Source organism: Python bivittatus, unplaced genomic scaffold, assembly GCF_059951505.1.
Source record: "Python bivittatus isolate LINGU-HERP-01145 unplaced genomic scaffold, Pbiv_v1 ctg000080_np1212, whole genome shotgun sequence".
In the NCBI taxonomy this organism is placed as follows: Eukaryota; Metazoa; Chordata; class Lepidosauria; order Squamata; family Pythonidae; genus Python; species Python bivittatus.
Window position 1 is genome coordinate 56,050,041 of NW_028277035.1, and position 18,196 is coordinate 56,068,236.

The following is an 18,196-nucleotide window of genomic DNA, read 5'->3' on the forward strand; positions in this document are numbered from 1 at the left end:
TGAGAATCTTGTGTGTAACCCCTGCCACTTTTATAAACAGTGATAAATGTTCACAGGCCAGGATGAGAATTGCAAAGGGGCACAATCCTGTCAATTAGAAGCTTGGATTAATTTTAACATTAAAATAAAGGTGAATGAAATAGGGCTGCTTCAGTTGATTTTTAATTGGTTCTGAAATGAACTCCATTAATAATGAATAGATTTCATCATTACCATCATCCTTATGAAGTATCCCTCATTCAGGGATTGTGAAGCAGTAACAGAACTAATAGCCACCAGTTTCTTTTCCCAGAGTGCACCAATTAGTGCATCATTCTGAGACTGTGAAAGCAGAAGAGAAGGATCTCCTTTAGGTACTCAGTCATCACAGGAATGGATAAACAGCACCTTCCATTCTTTAGACCTTCAAGTTGTTTGATTACTTCAGTCTTCCCTGTGCAATGTGGATGACAGGAATCCAATGGTGAAGGATGTAAATTAATCCCTACTCTCCGTGCAGGTTTATGATTCTAAATTGTTGAAGCATAGAAAGATTGAACAGGGCTCATCTTGAAATAGATAGTTGTATTCACTTCTTGATAGTAAACCACTGGCTTCAGTCTTAGTTCTTTGGTTCATTTTGACTTTGAAACAGGAGTGCAGTGAACACTTTCTACAATCAATGAGGCTTTGTCACCCATTACAGTAGGAGAACTGAGTTGACCCATTATGTATCTCTGGAGTATATCATGTGTTAAAACTGGAAGCTCCTGGTTTACTAATTGCCTTTCATACTTTGAAGCCTGGGACCATTAATTGTTACCATTCTGAACCAAGAGTGCTTAAAGGTATAAGTTCATGGACTTATGAACTAAATTAACAGACTAGTGTGTTTATTTCAATTTTAGTCATGATGCACAGTTTTTTTAACACTCGGCAATAATAGCAACAATGAAATGGCTTTTTACAAAACAATTGTTTACAGAATAGATGATGATGATGATGATGATGATGATGATGATGATGATGATAAGCTTAGAAGACCACATAAAAGTCCTTCTGGATCAGATCAAAAACCTACTTAATCTGATTCAAATTGGAGGTTTGAAATTCAGACATGGCATGATATAACTCAATGTCACATTTCAAGGTTTGGAGGCAACACAGTCTGATTGCACCTAGTGTCAGATTGATTTGAACAAAATCTCTGACATAGGCAATAATTGAGAAGCATCAAAGTGCTAGCAGCTACTTCAATTTTGGCAGAACAGGATGAAAATAACAGGTAACTCTTTACAGGACATTACCTCTGCCAAGGTTTAACTGGATCACTTCAAGGGCTTCAATCACAGTAGCATTTGAAATATTCCTTCTGCCCCATTTTTAAGGCATGGATGAGGAAAGGGCAATACTGTACAATATTCTCCAAACTATTCAGCAAAAACTGCTGAACCAATGCGGAAAGAATCCCACTCTCCATTTTTAAAATAAAAATGTTCTTACTTTCCCATTTGCTTTTCTAGACTGGCAGGCTAGATGGAATGGCTCACTAGCAGGAGTGAGAATTATCATATAACTGTTTGCTTTCCTGGGGGCTGCAGGTTTGGCCTGGCACATTGAAGAGGGAAGTCTTTTCTGTGTATGATGCAGAATAATGTCAACTAGCAAGTCCTCGTGTGATGTAACTCCCAAGGTTTCCAGAACGAAGATGTTAAAGATATAAGAATCTAACCTTACAGAATGACAGGCAGGCATGAAAGGAAGCAGACTGGGGCAAGTAGGCTGGTATGGGAGGGGAAAGAGCCTTTCAGAGTTGAACAATTGCACCTGGCAGAGGAGGCAGGCTTTGGTAGAGTCGGATCAGCAGGTGGGCACAGAATGAGGTAGGCAGATTAGCATGCAAAGAGAGAGTGCCTTTCAGAATTGAGAGACCACACCAGGTGGAGACTAAGGTAGGTAGGCAGGCTGGTGGATAAGCCTGAATTGATCAATTGCACCAAGTCACTGGACAATTTGTCCACATTCTCAGAAAGATAAGCCTCAATGGAACACTTCCACATTGTCCACTTGCTGCAAATCCTGAGCCACCTGGACAGTCCAGGTGTCACAGAAGGGTGTTTTCTCACCTAAAACTTCCCTTCAGACAAAGGCTGCACATGTCAACCCACACGTATGATTTCTTCTTGAACAGAAGCTCCAGCCACATCATGATACCCTTGCTTAGCTTCCTTGCTCCAGTCTGCACTAGTGAGACCAGTTACTTCCCAAATCTGGAATCCTGGTTAAAAGGAAGCTCCCTGTGCACAACTAGAGAAACTTCACAAGGAAAAGCTCCTGACTGAGGATGGCTCTTATGAGATTGGTGTTGTGAAGAAAAGACTTGGAGATAAATGCAAAATGAGGGATAATGTTTCTTCTATCAACTGACACCAATCTTCTGCCTGAAGACTATATTATGGCTTTGCCACTGCTACTTAACCAAATAGTTAAGCATCATGCACATGAAACCATTGGTTGACTCTGACAACATTGCTCCAGCTTAGCCTGCAGATTGTCAGCCTCAGGAATCATCAAGCTATGATTCATCTGAGGCTGATCAACCGCAGGCATCTCCTGATCAACTGGAGCAGTCAGATGATGAGGCACAACCTCCAAGCCCTAGGTCTCAACACCTGCAGTGGTGAGCAGAGCAATGCCACTCAATGAGCCTCCTCACTGGGCAAAGGAGACCTGAGTAATTGCAGCCAGCTGCCTGCAGATAGATTTATGTAGCTGCTTTGCCTTCGGCCTTCATTGGAATCAACCATTCAGAATTCCAGCTTGTGACTCTTGTTCCTTGCTCTTGAATCCTTGACTACTGGACAGCTGACTATTTGATTTGGCTGACTCCTGGAATGAATTTGGACCATTCTCTTGCTACCTGAACTTCAAACAGAATTATTCAGGCAAGCACACTTTGCAAAGATCCTGATTTACGATCTTGTCTACTGTTATCTGCCTAGTTGTAGTAAATAACTCCTTAGCAACTGTGTCTGCATGTGTGTGCCTGCAACCTGAGTCAGAACATCTACAGTGCCAACACTGGCTTGTTTGCTGGTAGCCTTGGCATTTCAGATGAAAAGTGGAGCATGTGAACAAAGCAGCAAAACCCCTACACCCCTATGCACTGCCTTGATCATGTTGATGGTCACCATGAAAATATGGGTCAACAGCTTTTTATGTTATTCCTCCATCATATAATTCATGAGGTGACTCAACTCTCATGTAGCATGGAATCAATTCATTACTTCTGCATACAGAAGTAATACTGGTGACTTATCTTCTCATTCCCAACGTTCTCCCACCAATGCCCTCTGAAGAAATAAACGTATGGTCTCTCCCTCTGGAGACCAACATTAAAAGTGAATGTTGGGTTGTGTGGCCTTGTCATATTCTCTGCAAGAGGCATACAGGGAGGGTACCACTGTTCAGCTGAAGATAGTGAGCAAGATCATGCTGTATCTGGAGCCAGTGTTAGGTGATTAAATACTTTGCATTCCTCTGCACCAAACTCCACCAAACTACAATTATCCCCCTCTCCTCTGGATCACCTTGCTTGCCTTGGAGATCATTGGCTTTGTCCGGCTATAGTTCTCTGATGCTGTTAGGTGGTCTGCCTCTCTGTCAAAGAAGAGGATATTAGGACTTTGTTTTGCGGGGGGGGGGGGGCTTTCTCTTGGGTTTGCTACTGCCCAGCTATGGAGGTGGCAGGGCAAGAGAGTTCTTCTACTTCAAAGTAAAAGCATGGATGATATGTTCAGAAGCTTTACGTCCTTAGCATGCACTTGTGGAAGCAGGGAGGGTCCTCTTTTTTTTGGCCTGCTTGAATTGATCCCTTACAAAATTACCTGGGCATGTTTTAGGATGAGGTATGCATCTGCTGCTTGCTTCATAATCTTGTTGCCACTGCAACCAAAAGCTCAGTGGAAGAATCTTTACTGTGTGCTAGAAGGAAGTTGATTGCCCTCTGTCAGACAGAAGGCACAAATTGCCTCTTATACCCTGGCATTTCTGATGAGTTGCATTTTCTTTCCATGAGGCTTCAGCAGACTCTTTGCAGTGTGCTTCTTCACTTTGAAGTTGAGTAGTTGTTGATAGTCTATATAATTGACTTCTCCATCATTCAGTCTTTTCTTACATGAAAAGCAGCCCCATCGACTTCTGTGCTGCAGGAACTAGCACATAGCTCCCTCTGGGCCTCTTAAACATCCCTTCTGATGCAGGCGGCACAGAATTGCCTCCACCCATGCCACACTAACATAAGCCATCCCAAGAGGGAATTGAGAGTGGCAGGACTTCTTGGGGAATGTGAATATTCCCCCTCTACCTCTACCTTCCCTGCTAGGGCCTGCATCATGAGCATTGCCATGCTTCATATTTAATGCACAAATATGTGCTGCAGTGCTTGTTCAACTATATTGTAACCACATTGTCTTTAGTCCCACTGCTGAGTTAGAGCGCTATCCACCCAGCCTTGCATCAGCAGAAAACTATGCTGTTATGAAATTTGTTGACCTCACTGCATATCTCTTATCTTGCCTTTTTTGCATACATTCAAAGTCACCGCTAGTTGGTTGTCTGGATGATGTACATGCATTGCTTGATCAACAAAATAGCTCCACTGGCTATGCGGTCATTCCTCTCCACCACATTGTCAGTCAGTGGGAAAACTTCTGCCAATCATGGCACTGTAGGAACAGGGTGGGTCTCTAGGCTTCATTGTTGGCTCTTCCTTCCCCTCCACCACTTGATCATAATGTATGTCAAATTAAGTGAAAAAGCCCAGATAGGAATCACAAAAGGAGCCAAATCATTAGGAGAGATTTCTTTGGGGAGAGCACTTTTATTTAGGATTTCTTGCCTCCTCCTTTCTTTTCTTAATATCAGCAAGGGCCAACTTCCAGATTACTCTCCTTCATTGCCTGAACATCATTCAGAGGAATACAAGGGTGAAATAATATAATGATGGGTTTCCCTCCACTTACTCCCATCATTGCAGCCTTGCACAAAACTGATAAAGTTATTACTGTCAGCTAGAATAGCCCACTACTCTACCAGATACTTGAGGAACCAGCCACAGGGCAGCAGCTCAGGCTGGTGCAGCTGGTGCGAAGCTACTGAGGCTTAGACTTCTGAAAAGTGGCTTGTTGGGGGAAGTGGGACAGAGGTGGATCTCTGCCACTCCACCTGCCCCAAAAGAACTCAGTCAGCTGACCTACTGCTTCTGCCTCTGCCCATAGCTCTACATTGTTTTCCACTAATTTGTTTCATTGAGGAACACCTATTCTGAGCTTTACAAAAATCCATGGATGATTTCATAAATGGTAGGAGTATCCCACTGGGGAAGTGGAAAGAAAGTGGCCACGTTGTCCCAGTTCATGGAAAATTTTAACCACCCTGATTAAAGGTTAAAAAGCAAGCTTAATGAGTTCAAAAATTGTCAAAACTTCTAAGAGCCTACAAGAAAGGGGCTTGGAAGATGGGTAATGAAGCATGTCCAAGCTATGCAGCATGAAATGTGAGAGTAACAGGGAAATATGTGGAAGAAACAGAGACAGAGGTGGGAAGAGAAAGAATCTTTAGCCATGGAGAGAAGTGTTACCTGCCACCTCTGCCAAGTTCTTTGGGAATCAAAAAGTGAGAAATCAAATTTAAGATGTGCAAAAAAAGAGAGTTAGTAACAAGCCACACTATGCTAATCTTGGACAGAATAATGCTATAGTACTCTAACACAGGTATAGCTCAGTACGACTGAAACTTGTAAGAAAAAACCTGTTTCTTTTTAAACATTATTCTGATCAAATTAAATTTTCTTGATCCCTAAATTGGCCAGAGTAAATGTTCCAAAAGGTTTGTGGAGACTATCATGCAAGAAATTTCCTTCAGAATTCCTTCAAATGCTGACAATTAAAAAGGAGAAAAGCAAGCATATGGGTTGTAGGGTGGAATCTTTCTTTCTTCTTCTTTTCCTCAGAGACAAAGTCTTGTCATGTTGATTCTAAGAATTAATCTACCGGGGAAAACTTGAGTCTTGGGGTCCACAAGGAACACATCCTTCTAATGTATTTGACAACACATGCTAAATGCTGAGTATTTTTATTGCCATTTCAGATGCTGCTGTATCCATGTTTTAGTGAGACAACATCAAAATAGCAACAGAAGAGTTGACTAGGGAGGGACAGAATAGGATGTATCTGCCTCAGCTTGAAGTAGCCAATAAAGACATCATTTTTGCACCCACTAATGGTACCTGTCTCATTTATGGTTTAGGGATGAGAAGATGGCAGTGTTGTGGTGATACAGCAGAAAATATTGCTGGAACATATTTGTTTCATGATTACTTGTAAGTATGAAAAGGCCTAAAGCCATCAACTAGTGGAAAAAAGCAAGGCTTTTCTTTATTTGGGAGAGTAGGTATGGGGGCAGACATACACATAAGACTGAAAATTAGTGTAAGGAAAAAGTATAGAATTGGGGAAAGGTAGAGAGGATCACAACACGGGAAAAACAACAGCAACAACAAAAGCAAAGGAGTTATCTCTCTCTCCCCCTATCCCCCACTTTTTCATTCAGAAGAACTGCCCAAACATATTCTAGCAGGAGAGTAAGATACAAACAGCAGCAGCCTATAACTTTTCCAAGCACTGTGATAATAAAATTTGCAGAGGTGATAAAATTCATTGACTACCCGCTCATGCCAATATCAGAGAACCCATTATGCCATTCAACCCTCTGCCCCTGCTCCAGTTTTGTCTACATATGGAAAAGCTGCAATAATATGTCAGACTCTGCCAAAGCTAGAAATACCACAAAGCTCACTGAATTGTTAGATCAATTTGAAATGTTCCAAAATGATTTGCAGACATATTGTTCAACTCACAACTTTGCATCTATTTCCAGATTCAGTTAAGAAATCCAAGGTGATGCAGAGATGTAATCAAATTGCCTTCTTATTGAACCTTTGTGTAAAAATTTACATAGTTCTTCTATGTAGACCAGCATTCTATTCTTGCAGTAATCAACCAGATATTTGTGGGAAGTTCACATGCAAGACATGAGTACAATCTGTATTCCCCGGCATACTGCTACTTGGCATACTGCTGTTGAGATATACTGCTTCTGACCCTGAAGGTAATTTATAGCCATCATGACTATTAGGATTTGATAGCCTTATCGCCATGAATTGGTCTAGTGTCCTTTTAAAGCCATCCAAATCAGCAATGCTCATTATGTTTTATCATACTTAATTGTACATGGAAAGAAATACAGATGTCTCCTATGAATAAACTGAATTTATCCAGTGGATCCTTATGAGTTTGCTTTGCAGCACTGTAAAATCCCCTTCACCAACTTGCTTTTTGGTTCAGGAACTAACTAAACTCCTTCCAAAATATTTTGGTAAGAAAGAAAATCAGTAATGATAGCTATCTGAGGTTATCAGTCTCAGCTGTAACAGTAGTGCAGAAATGCTAAAAATAGGTATCAGGAGGAGTTTTGAGAAAATTTATTCTTCCCTGTTATTTCTCACCCATCAATAATAAAAGTTTTTTCTCTCCTGTATAGCATCCGCACACATCCACACCCACAAATATACACTTACATGGACTCCATGTTACATACATACATCACCTTAGTATTATGGACTTAAGCTTAGATCCTGAGTCAAGTCCCACCAACAGGACATTCTGCCGAGTCCCTTAAGCAACTCTGGAGGTAGCATAAGAAGCTATGGGGGAAGGAAAATCATGTTTTCCTCCCATAAGCAACAATCTCAATTAGATCAAATGGCCCTTGCACAAATGAAAAACAAATCTTTTTTCCTTAGAATGGAAATTCAGGGCCCACAACTTAATGTGCACACTTATTTGCATTCGACTCATATTCATATGCTTGTTTCTAATAATTCCAGAACTTCTAGATCATCTAATATGAACCAGAACATCTCTACAATCCATTTAAAGTTTTTGTTTTAATTTTCATAGATTCCAACTACACTTGCACTTAATAGACTTTGTTGGAGGAGAGCTGTGTTAGTCTATGATAGCAAAAAACCCAAAGGAGTCTGGTAACATCTTTTCCAGCTAGCATATTTTATAAAAAGGAATAAAGATCCTTAGGCAGAGAGCCAGATTAATCAATGATAGAAAAAAGGCATTGGATGAAGCAAGCTGCAGCTTACCAAAGCTTGTGCCTTTTAATAAAATTTAATAGTCCAAAAAGGTGCTACCAGACTCCTTCAGACTTTTGCACTTAAAAGTTAACCCAAGTGTTTGTTTCCTGTGTACTCTAGTTTTATGTTTGCTTTTTTTTCCTCTGAGCTTCCTTGTTCTTGCTTCGCTTTAATCTTTTCTTGCAGCTGTTTGCAATGCAACATTTCCCTCCAGGTGTCTTCCACTTTCCCTCAAGTGAAAGCCATTTCACTTAGCTTTTATTCCTGACTCCATTGTCAGGTAGTAAAACTGCCTCTCTAGAGCTAAAAACTGCAGTACATTGTAGTGGAGGAAGACACTTCACAGGACTTGTTTGTTTTTTGTTTAAAGCCAAACATAAACTTTTAAAAAGTATTTATATCCAAGGTTTGACAGAGTATTCTGAGAAAAAACACTGCTTATTAGAGCGGTTGATTTTATTTTCTGAGGCTAGTTTGATAGTGACTTCCATGGCAGTACAGTAGTTATAATGTGCTGGAAGTATAGTAAACAGTATCACTGTAGTATTGTCAGGCCTAGCCCAAGGAACTCCAAGAGACAATGCAAAATCAGTTCAACTATGTTTATTAGCTACAACCTCTAGCAAGAATCTTCCCAGACTGAAACCCCAGCTCCCAAGTCAGCCAGCCACAACAGTGTAAATTCCTCAGGGAGGTGCCAGTCTCATCCTCTTGTATCTCCCACGCTCTTGTGGCAAGCTAAGAAAATGCTTATCTCCCTGAGCCTGGCCTTCATAATTCCATTCCATCACAAGTATCCATGTTCTGAGGTATTTTTCTGTGGGGAAGAATATATAAAATACTCTTTTCTGATCCTACTAGATTCCTTGTATAGCACTTCAGGTAGTGGAGACGTGGTCCACACTTAAAGCTGAGTTAACATGTTTGACCATGGCTTGTTGAACAAGAGGCATGACTACTTCTGACCCTGTTGCCATTTTTATTATTTGTTTCAGATTTTCAAACAAATTTTCAATATGGTCTATAATAACAAATCAAATCAAATCAAAGTTTATTGATTAGCCCTAAGGCCCTGTCAAAATAACAATTAGACAGTAAGTAATTAATAAAACTCTTTACAAAAGTAATGTAGCAAACTGATTAAATAAAACATGAATAAAAATAGAGTAATAAGTATAAGTAGGTATACATGTAAGTGAAAATACAAATCATATTTTCATATCACCCCGGCAATTCACTCCAATCAACCCCACATATGTAGATCTCAAACGCATTGCTTTGCTTAAAAACAAGGCTACGTTGTATGTTATTTTTGGGTTTTGACCACACATAAAATGTTATTCTAATATGTGAATCCCAATGGGTCCTTCTTTTAACATATGGGCCAAGATGTAAGTCTCTCACCGTCTTATACAAGTTACAGTCGAATAGTATGTGTGCTATATCCTCAATTTCAGGTGCTCCGCATATACAGATGCGTTCATTATAAGGGAGTCTATAATAACACAATTCCAAATACAGTAAAAAAGTACAAGAATTGGACTATTCAAAAAATCAGTACAAAAATAGAAGATACTGTACAGATTAATACAAAGACCTGGCAAGGAAAAAATTGCATGTATTGATTCTAAAAGGATATGAGAATTGTGCTAGGTGTGATTGTCTGAGGAAAACATCCCAAAGAAAGGATGGACAACCACATACACCTACACTCCTCCTTTCCCTAGTAATCATACTCCTTACCTCAAAAGGTTGAAGAACCTGGAGAAGGGCCTCTGAAGAGCAGGTCATGCTATAATTTGAGTTAATCATCTTAATAAGGAGCACTGGACTTGTCTAATCCTCTCCAAGTGCAGCACACACACACGGAGGCTTGCTATAGAACAGGACTGGGTAATGATTTGGCTGTCAGGGATGTTGAACACTGAAGATATTGCCTAGCCAGGTAACGGAATGTTTGCAAGAAAAGAACCAAGCTCAGAGAACCCCAAGGACCCCACAGTTCAACCCTGAGCTACACATATTCGCCTCCATTGGTGTCAGGGATGTGCTGAAGTAGATTTCACTAGGGCTTCCTATTTGCAGGAAGGATCAGGGTTTTTTTTTTTTTTTTTTAAATGTATTATAAGCCTCAATGAAGACTTAACACACCAGAGTCTTTTTTTCATTGAAAAAGAATGGGCTCCGAAGTGCTTCCCCTTTCTTGAATTGTCTGCCAAGATTCATCTTTGTGATTTCTGGAGAGTCGGGAGCTACAAAAAAGTGCCACATATAGCTTGCAGGCTGCCAGATGGCCTCCCTCCCACCCTTGCTTAGTGTATAACATAATGGAAAAGGCTGATTGGCCGTCCTTTGGATAGCTTGGGAGTTCCACTCTGAAACATGATTTCAAATTCATCAAATACAAAAAGGGATAGAACTTAGACTGAGCCCAAATATTTATACATATTTTATCTTTTAAAATATTTTGTGTTGCTTTTCTGCACAACTCATTCTCTCTTTCTCATTGCACAAGTGATGTATAAATAAATTTAAATATAAACTTTAAGAAAGGGGAAGCACTTCGGAGCCCATTCTTTTTCAGTGAAAAAAAGACCCTGGTGTGTTAAGTCTTCATTGAGGCTTATAATACATTAAAAACAAACAAACAAACAAAGAACTATATGCTGAACCAGAACTTGCACTTCAGAGTCCATCTGAATTGAGGCAAAGGATAAAATTTCATAAACAATTAAATAGGAGATGTTAGTTTTTGAGTCTTCATGTTTTTATAGGGAAAGGAAAGGAAGACGGATGCTATGAAGTGTACCTCTCCCCGTGGCTAAATAGGTTAGATGTGTTCAGATATGAGTAAAACTATTTATTAACTTTAAAGGCTACCCAACTCTGTTTGGAAATTAAAATAGAAAAGAATTAAATTAAACTACAGTAGGAAAGAAACCTAAGGCTGAGCAAAAAGAACCATACATGTCTGGAAAACATACAATATAACAAACACAAGTAATAGAGGCTCGACACCCATCGTAGCCCCAAGCCCAGGAGAACAGCTAGTCTTCAAAGACTTTTGAAAGCTATATGGATCTCTGGGAAGAGAGTGTTCCAGAGGGCAGGCACCATGACAGGGACTTTCAAACTAGTTCTGAACAAGTCTATTAAATTTTTAAATAGTTTTCAGACAACCTACATTGTAGAGCATTTCAGGAACTTAATTTGGATGCCATCAACATTTACAAGTTGATGATTTCTAGCAGAAGTATCTACAACGGAGGGGTGGCATGGTCAAAGTATGCATGTACAAAGGGATAGGGTTTCTATCGGCAGTCAAACATCTTGGCACGTTTGCTCTTCCCCACCTCTTTAGATGCCCCTGATTCCCAGTTTTTTATTCATTCTAGATGGAAGAGATTGGAGACCTATAAATGGAAGATGACAATATCTGAATTCTGATAAACTTCTACGAACTAAGCCAGATGATTGCATAAAAAGCCCTGATAGATTTTTGAAATAAATTTTATTTAGCTTTCCAGGTCTTAGAATATTTTAATTGCTTATCTTTCTTGTTAGTTAGGGGTCGGTGAAGGCAAACAAATTCTTTAGATAATCCTATTGACCTATGATGCTATAGAAAATATTCAGAAATAAAAGAAGCTTCAATAATATCTTTAGTTCATTCTTCAAAATGAGAGAGTTGGTGAGTCTGTGATTCCAAAAAAATGTATGGTGACTACTGTGAATATATATCTATATCTATAGATATATATCTATCTGCACTCAGTCGTTACTGACTCTGCAGTGACTGCTTCTGGACGAGTCTTTTGCAGTTTTCAAGGCAAGGTGTTTCGGAAGTGGTTTGCCAGAGCCTCCTTCCTAGAGCAGAGCCCAGCTGGTGAGTGCAGGAAGCAGGGTTTCTGTTGCTTCGCGCCTTTTTCGGGTAAGCGCGGCTTCCGTGCTACCGGCAACTGCTCCCAACTCCTTTTGCAAGGCGCTGCCAGCATTTTTCCTCCCACCGGAGTGAGAGTCCCCATTTATCTACTCACGTAAGTTTTTGAACTGTTGGGTTGACAGGAACTGGGGGAGGAAGCAGGAGCTCCCTCTGCTACGAGAAGGCTGGGCTCGAACCGCTGAAGTGTTGACCATTTCTGGCCGGCAACTTTCAGCATCATTAAGCCGCTGCACCACCGCATCCCCCTGTGGATATTACTGATCTTCAACCCACTTTAAGTACCTCAAGAGTTTGTAGAAAGGTTAACCTGTATGCAGGATTAGGAACAAGTTTTATCAACATTCAGATGATGACATTTATTTAAATGCATTATTTTTTTTTCTTTTAAGATTGCCATAACTGAAGGAACTGCTGTTAATTTTCAGATCCTCACATTGGTGCTTTCTTTTGTTGCAAATCAGAGGGAGGTAAAACGGAATTAACCATATCAGAAGCACATGGTATTTCCCTGCTCAGATTACACCACAGAATCTGGGCAGTTCCTTTGGACAGGGTTGGAAAAAAGAATTTGTGAGCAGAAAGGAAGACTTGGGAGACAGAGCAGCAGTAGAATGATTGAAGACAAAAGGTTATAAGAAACTAACTACATTCACAGGTCTGTAAATCTACATATTAGCTGCAACTAAATGTTTCTGGTGACTATACATGCTTACACTTGGTTTACCTTTAGTTTTCTAACATGTGCTTTGCTGGTTTTGATTCTACTTTGTTTTGCTCTTCTTTGGTTCTGTTCTCAAGGTTTAACTCTCAGCCTTTTGAATTATTGTTTGATAGTAATTTTAACTTTGGCTTTACAAAATTTTAAAACATCTACTGGATATAAAAGGATTTAAGCAGGACGCTTAAGGTACTGAGCTCAAATTGCAGCTATGTTACACAAAGTTTCCTTTCAGGGTATTTAGGTTTTTTTTTATTATTAGATGTCTCTTAAGGAACTGGTTTATCTCTTCTCTGCAAATGGAAGACTTTTTTGCAGATGCCGCTTCTGGCTTTTTAACTCATGAATTAAGAAACATTTTTACCTTTCATCTTTAGCTAAAAAGTTTGTTGTTCTTAGGACAGATCATGAGGGAATTGTGATTCAGTGTGGCATGTTGAATGCAAGCCATATGAGGCTGCACAGAGTTAAACCTCTATAAAAACTGATGGTATGTGTTACAGAATAGCAGAGAATAATATAAATTGTGTCAAACATCTTTTCAAGTTTATCTTATGTGATGGAAAAATGCCTAGTAAGAGCCATATGTGGTACTTACAGGATTTTTAGATCTCTGCTGTGAATGAGTCTTAAGGAATTTTGCAAAGTAGAATGTTTAACAAGCAAGGTTTTTTTTAATTGTTTGCCATATAGTTAATTATAGAAATAACTGCCCTTGACTTCTGGATCAGTTCAAATAAACCATGTTTTAAAATGATATATTCAGATGTTCCCCATCCAAGTGATAATAGGTCTACTTTTAAAAAATAAAAAAGTGAGATGTGCTTTGCTCCAAGCATATGTCTTCTTTTAATAAGGGTTACATTTTTTTCTATGCATGTGATAGAATGTAATTTGCACAACTCCTATTAACAATGCATGCTGATTTGGATGAACATTTGATCCTAATCAGATTGTAGTGTTACTCCTGCTTTCAGGCAAAAGTGTTTGGGTTCTTTCTTTTTTTAAGGAATATTTTGATGAATAGATTCTTTCCAATCTGATACTTCTGTTTTGGAACAGAGACTCCATCTACCCACCCCTTGGCTATACAGAGGACAAATGAAAGACGTAACAGAGTTGTTTAGTGAGTCCTATTGTCAGTAAATCACGATGTCCCTGAGATAAATTCAAAATGCATCTGAACACATTTTTGTTTTCATACTTACCTAATTGATACAATCTGCTTATGAGTGATGACTTATGAAGTTTTTATGTACATAGTGAAGAAAAAGTGCAAAGGCAGTATTTTGTTCATCCAGATGTAGTTTTTAAACATTTATTATAGCGGATGGACTAGTATAATATGAAGTGATTAATGACATTATGATAATGGAGATGATAAAGCATAAGCTGCCCTAGATTTAAAAGTGGTTCCTGCTGGCAATAGCTTCTCCAGATGTTATTGGAAGATCTCCCTTTCTTTTGGAGAGAGGCAGCACAAAGTAGAGAATGAAGGTTCAAAAGCATGCTTAGGACAATAGCTCAGACAATGGTATGTCTAGGAAGAACTTAGAATAAAGGCCAGAGAGCAAAAGTGTCCACAGGACAGGGGGGAAATGATGAAAGGATCATGCCATTGTCATACAAGCATTTGCTCTTTTGTATATGCATTATGACATTGCATGAGACAGTGCTTGGGTCATAATAGTATGATGTGATTTCATAATTTTGATGAAAGCCTTTGGTCCTAATGGATACCTCTGCCAGACAGAAAAGTATGAAGAAAACATCTGGAAAAGAGAATAACACCAAGAATAAAAGCATATGGCCAGGCTATACACAAATGAGAGGTGCAAGATCCCAAATATTGCTCTGAAATGCACAGTCAAATTCTAGATTTCAGCCTTTAATCAAAGATTCAAATTGTGACTCTCTTATTTAAAAGTGTCTTTTCATAACTGGAGCAGTAAGCCAATCTTTCCATTTTGGCATCCTTCAGAATGTAATTTCAGAAATGCTAGCCAACATGAAGGGTACCAGACTGGGAAAGTTTTAATAATAATAAAAATGGCAGAATTAGTCACAGAATTGGCCTAGAAGTAATCTTCTCACATCACTGAGGTCACCTCTTCAATCCATGACCTTTAATCAAAGACAGAGACATCTTCTGGTGCTGTTTCCTGAAAACCATTCCATCAGAAGATCCTATTATTAGACTCCAAGATTGTCCTTTACCTTATTGTTGAGGAAACTGCCCAAACTAAACTCTGTTTTTAATTTATGGGATGATAAATAGTTTCTGGCCTTACTATACCTCTTTCAGGAAGATGGTAGTTTAAGCAAGTTTTTGCTTTGAGATGAAATGTTCTCAATCTTAGACAGGTCACATCCATCTGTAAGGAAGAAGTAGAGATTCTATAAAATAAATAAAAGCCACTCACAAGAATTTGAGTTCTGTTGTTTACAAATAAACAAAAAACAACTAAAGCAGAGTTGTTAGGAATACAATGTAGTCCTGTGCTTTTCCAGAGAATTTTGATTGTGTATCCCAACTTTTTTCAAGAGGCACTGTGAATATTAGATGTGTTGTTTCTGTCAGCTAGGTGAAAACTGCAAGTAATCAAGGAATGGAATGCTCATTGTTGAGGTAGTAAAGTGTAATGATTCCAAAGAGCTGACATCTGTCACAAGCCACCAATAAAGGGAAGACGTCTCTTTATACAAATACCACTGAATTAGCAGCACCAAGTGTGATCTAGGCCAAGCCAATCTTGGCCAGAATTTATGACCATCCTTGTAAAAATTAAAAAAGGTGACAATGTTTGTTCAATTTGTCAAACAGTCCTACCTGTTTGCACTTCTGGAAACAAAGCACTAATTGAAATATAGTAATTGTAGTTGGACTTTGTCAGATTGCTGTGTCAGCTGGCACTCCCCAGAGAGGTTGGAATAGAGGGCTAAATCTTTCTTGGAGGAACTAATGGGCCAGTGTACAGGTTTGCTACTCATTTTTCTTTACAGTAACATATAAAAACCTTCCGATGTGTTGGGATTAGCTAGCCAGTCATGTCTAGCCAATGGCTACACTGTCTTGGAATTTTACCCCAAGCACATTTGGAAGGTCCTAAATTGGGAGGGGCTGCCCTAAGGATGATCAAGGCTGCATTTCTGTGCTCCACAAGAGGAGTTCATTGTTCAGAAAAGGTCAATTCAACTGCAGGTTCAAAATGCAAAACAGAATTAGGAGAAAGATGAAAAGATCCATATAGTAAAACAAAATCTATATAGCAAAAGCAGTTACATTATGTTGGGGGCTGGTTGAGGGTTCTCTCTATTTCTAGCTGTGGCTGCTTAACTAAGGTACTCCATGTAGAATAGTCCTGTCCAATGTCTAAAGTGAAAAAACACATAGTCTACTTTATTTTGAGATTATCTTAAGTGATTGTAAAGTGGGTAAGAAACATACTGATAAAGATTTTTAACACCAAAAAGTCAAAATGAGACTGCCTTGCTTTGAATCAGAGATTTTTTTTAATGTGCAACACATAGAAAGGTGGATCAAAAAATGTGGCAACCCTTTATGGTCTCTGTTTTAAAACAAACTCTGATCCAGAACTACATGTGTTTCCCCAAAAGTTGGAATTTTATGTATGTAAAATAATAACATAGGAAATAAAAAAGATTTAAAAACTGCTATTTTATTTTAAAAATCTCAAAAGAAGACATCCTGAATATGTGTCCTCTGTACATTGTATTTGCATCCCAGTTGGTGGGATGTTTTGCATGATAGTCTGTAGATTAGAGATTTCAGGGTGAATCCACTTGGGGTGAAACTGGGCTTTGATGGCGTTTGTGGCCATAATGGGTAGTAGAGTCCAATATCTACCAGCTGGAGATGATTGTATCATAAGGAAGATTGTGACTTGGAATATGGAGGGAAGGAAGGAAGGAAGGAATGAAGGAAGGAAGGAAGGAAGGAAGGAAGGAAGGAAGGAAGGAAGGATTGTGTGTGAAACTAAGAGAAAGAGGAAGGATGTAATGATCACCTAATCTTGTGAAATGGAATTGATGAATACTTACAGGGAAATGAAGGTATGGGTTTTGTTATGAATGGAAGTGCTAAAATATATATGAAAAACTATGGATTGGTGCCACATAGGCTATTGTGGGGATGTAGGAATACATTTTCTTTTTTATCTGCACTCAATCATTACCGATTCTGCAGCGACTGCCTGGATGAGTTCCTGCAGTTTTCAAGGCAAGGTGTTTCGGAAGTGGTTTGCCATGGCCTCCTTCCTACAGCAGAGCCCAGCTGGTGAGTGCAGGAGGCAGGGTTTCCGTTGCTTCACGCTAATTACATGTTACACTTCCATGAAGAGCGACAATTAAAAAAATGGAGATTAGCTGGGAAAAAATTGTGCCACATTCTAATGAATGTGATCCAGGGGGAAAATATTGTTCTGCTAGTTGACATAAACAGGTGGGTAAGAATGAGAAAAGGTTATTGGGCAATTCATAGACTCAAGAGAATAGTAACTGGTATATAATCTGCTTAGAAAAAAATAGGTCTTTTTCCAGATAAGGGGTTTAAGCATAACCCTATCCATTCATACAGATAGTAAAGGAATGAATGAAAAAATTAAAAGCATAGTTAATTAAATTATTTATTATGAAAAATTGAGAGAATTAATGAAGACTACAAAGGTGATAAGAGGTTCTGACTGTGGGGCAGATCATTTTTTTGGTAGCCCCAAGAAACAAGTACATTGAGGTGCTTTGGTCCTATAAAGAGAACGATGGAGCGTTCTAACTGCAAAATAAGAATACGATAGGCATACGCAGCAAACTGAGATTATATTAGAATAACTGTAAGTGGATAATAAAATTGTTTTGTTTGTTTGGTGCTGCTTGAAGCTGTATTGTGTGATTCTGTTTCTGGGGAAAAGCCCCAGGATGAATTTCCATTCCCTACCTTATTGGGATCATGGGCTATTCCATGATTTTCATGAACCAAAATCCAGTTTCAGGCAAGTAGGAAAAGTGTCGTAACCATATGCAAAAAACATTGTTGGTACAGATAACCTCTGAAATAGTATGACCTTAAAGGCTTCTTTATACACATCAGTGGTTTCTACATGCTTATTTCTATTGCATGCCTGTTTACTGTCTTTGCTTTATCTTCTGTCAGTGGACTATGTATAACATGTGTGGATGGCTAGACCATTAATTCATTTTTCTTCTTTCTTCTAATAATGAGTTATATATTCCTCATCTGCGTTTATAATTTTCCTTTTCTAGAAAATGAGTAAGAGTACTTGTTTTCAGATGGAAGAAGAATGGGCAAAAGTAAAACATTTCATGTACT

At 39.0% G+C, this 18,196-nt stretch overlaps 1 protein-coding gene across 2 annotated transcripts in view; it reads left to right on the forward strand.

The window, feature by feature from the left end:
• Window positions 1-18,196, forward strand: part of FBLN2 (fibulin 2) — a 155,414-nt gene that overhangs the window by 18,597 nt on the left and 118,621 nt on the right. Inside the window, exon 1 of one of the 2 annotated variants that reach the window (XM_007421802.3) lies at window positions 12,603-12,786. The exons of the other annotated variant lie outside the window; for it this stretch is intronic. The gene's annotated coding sequence lies outside the window, so the exon portion shown is untranslated. Of the gene's footprint in view, window positions 1-12,602; window positions 12,787-18,196 lie in introns of those variants that run through there. 2 annotated transcript variants of the gene reach the window in all.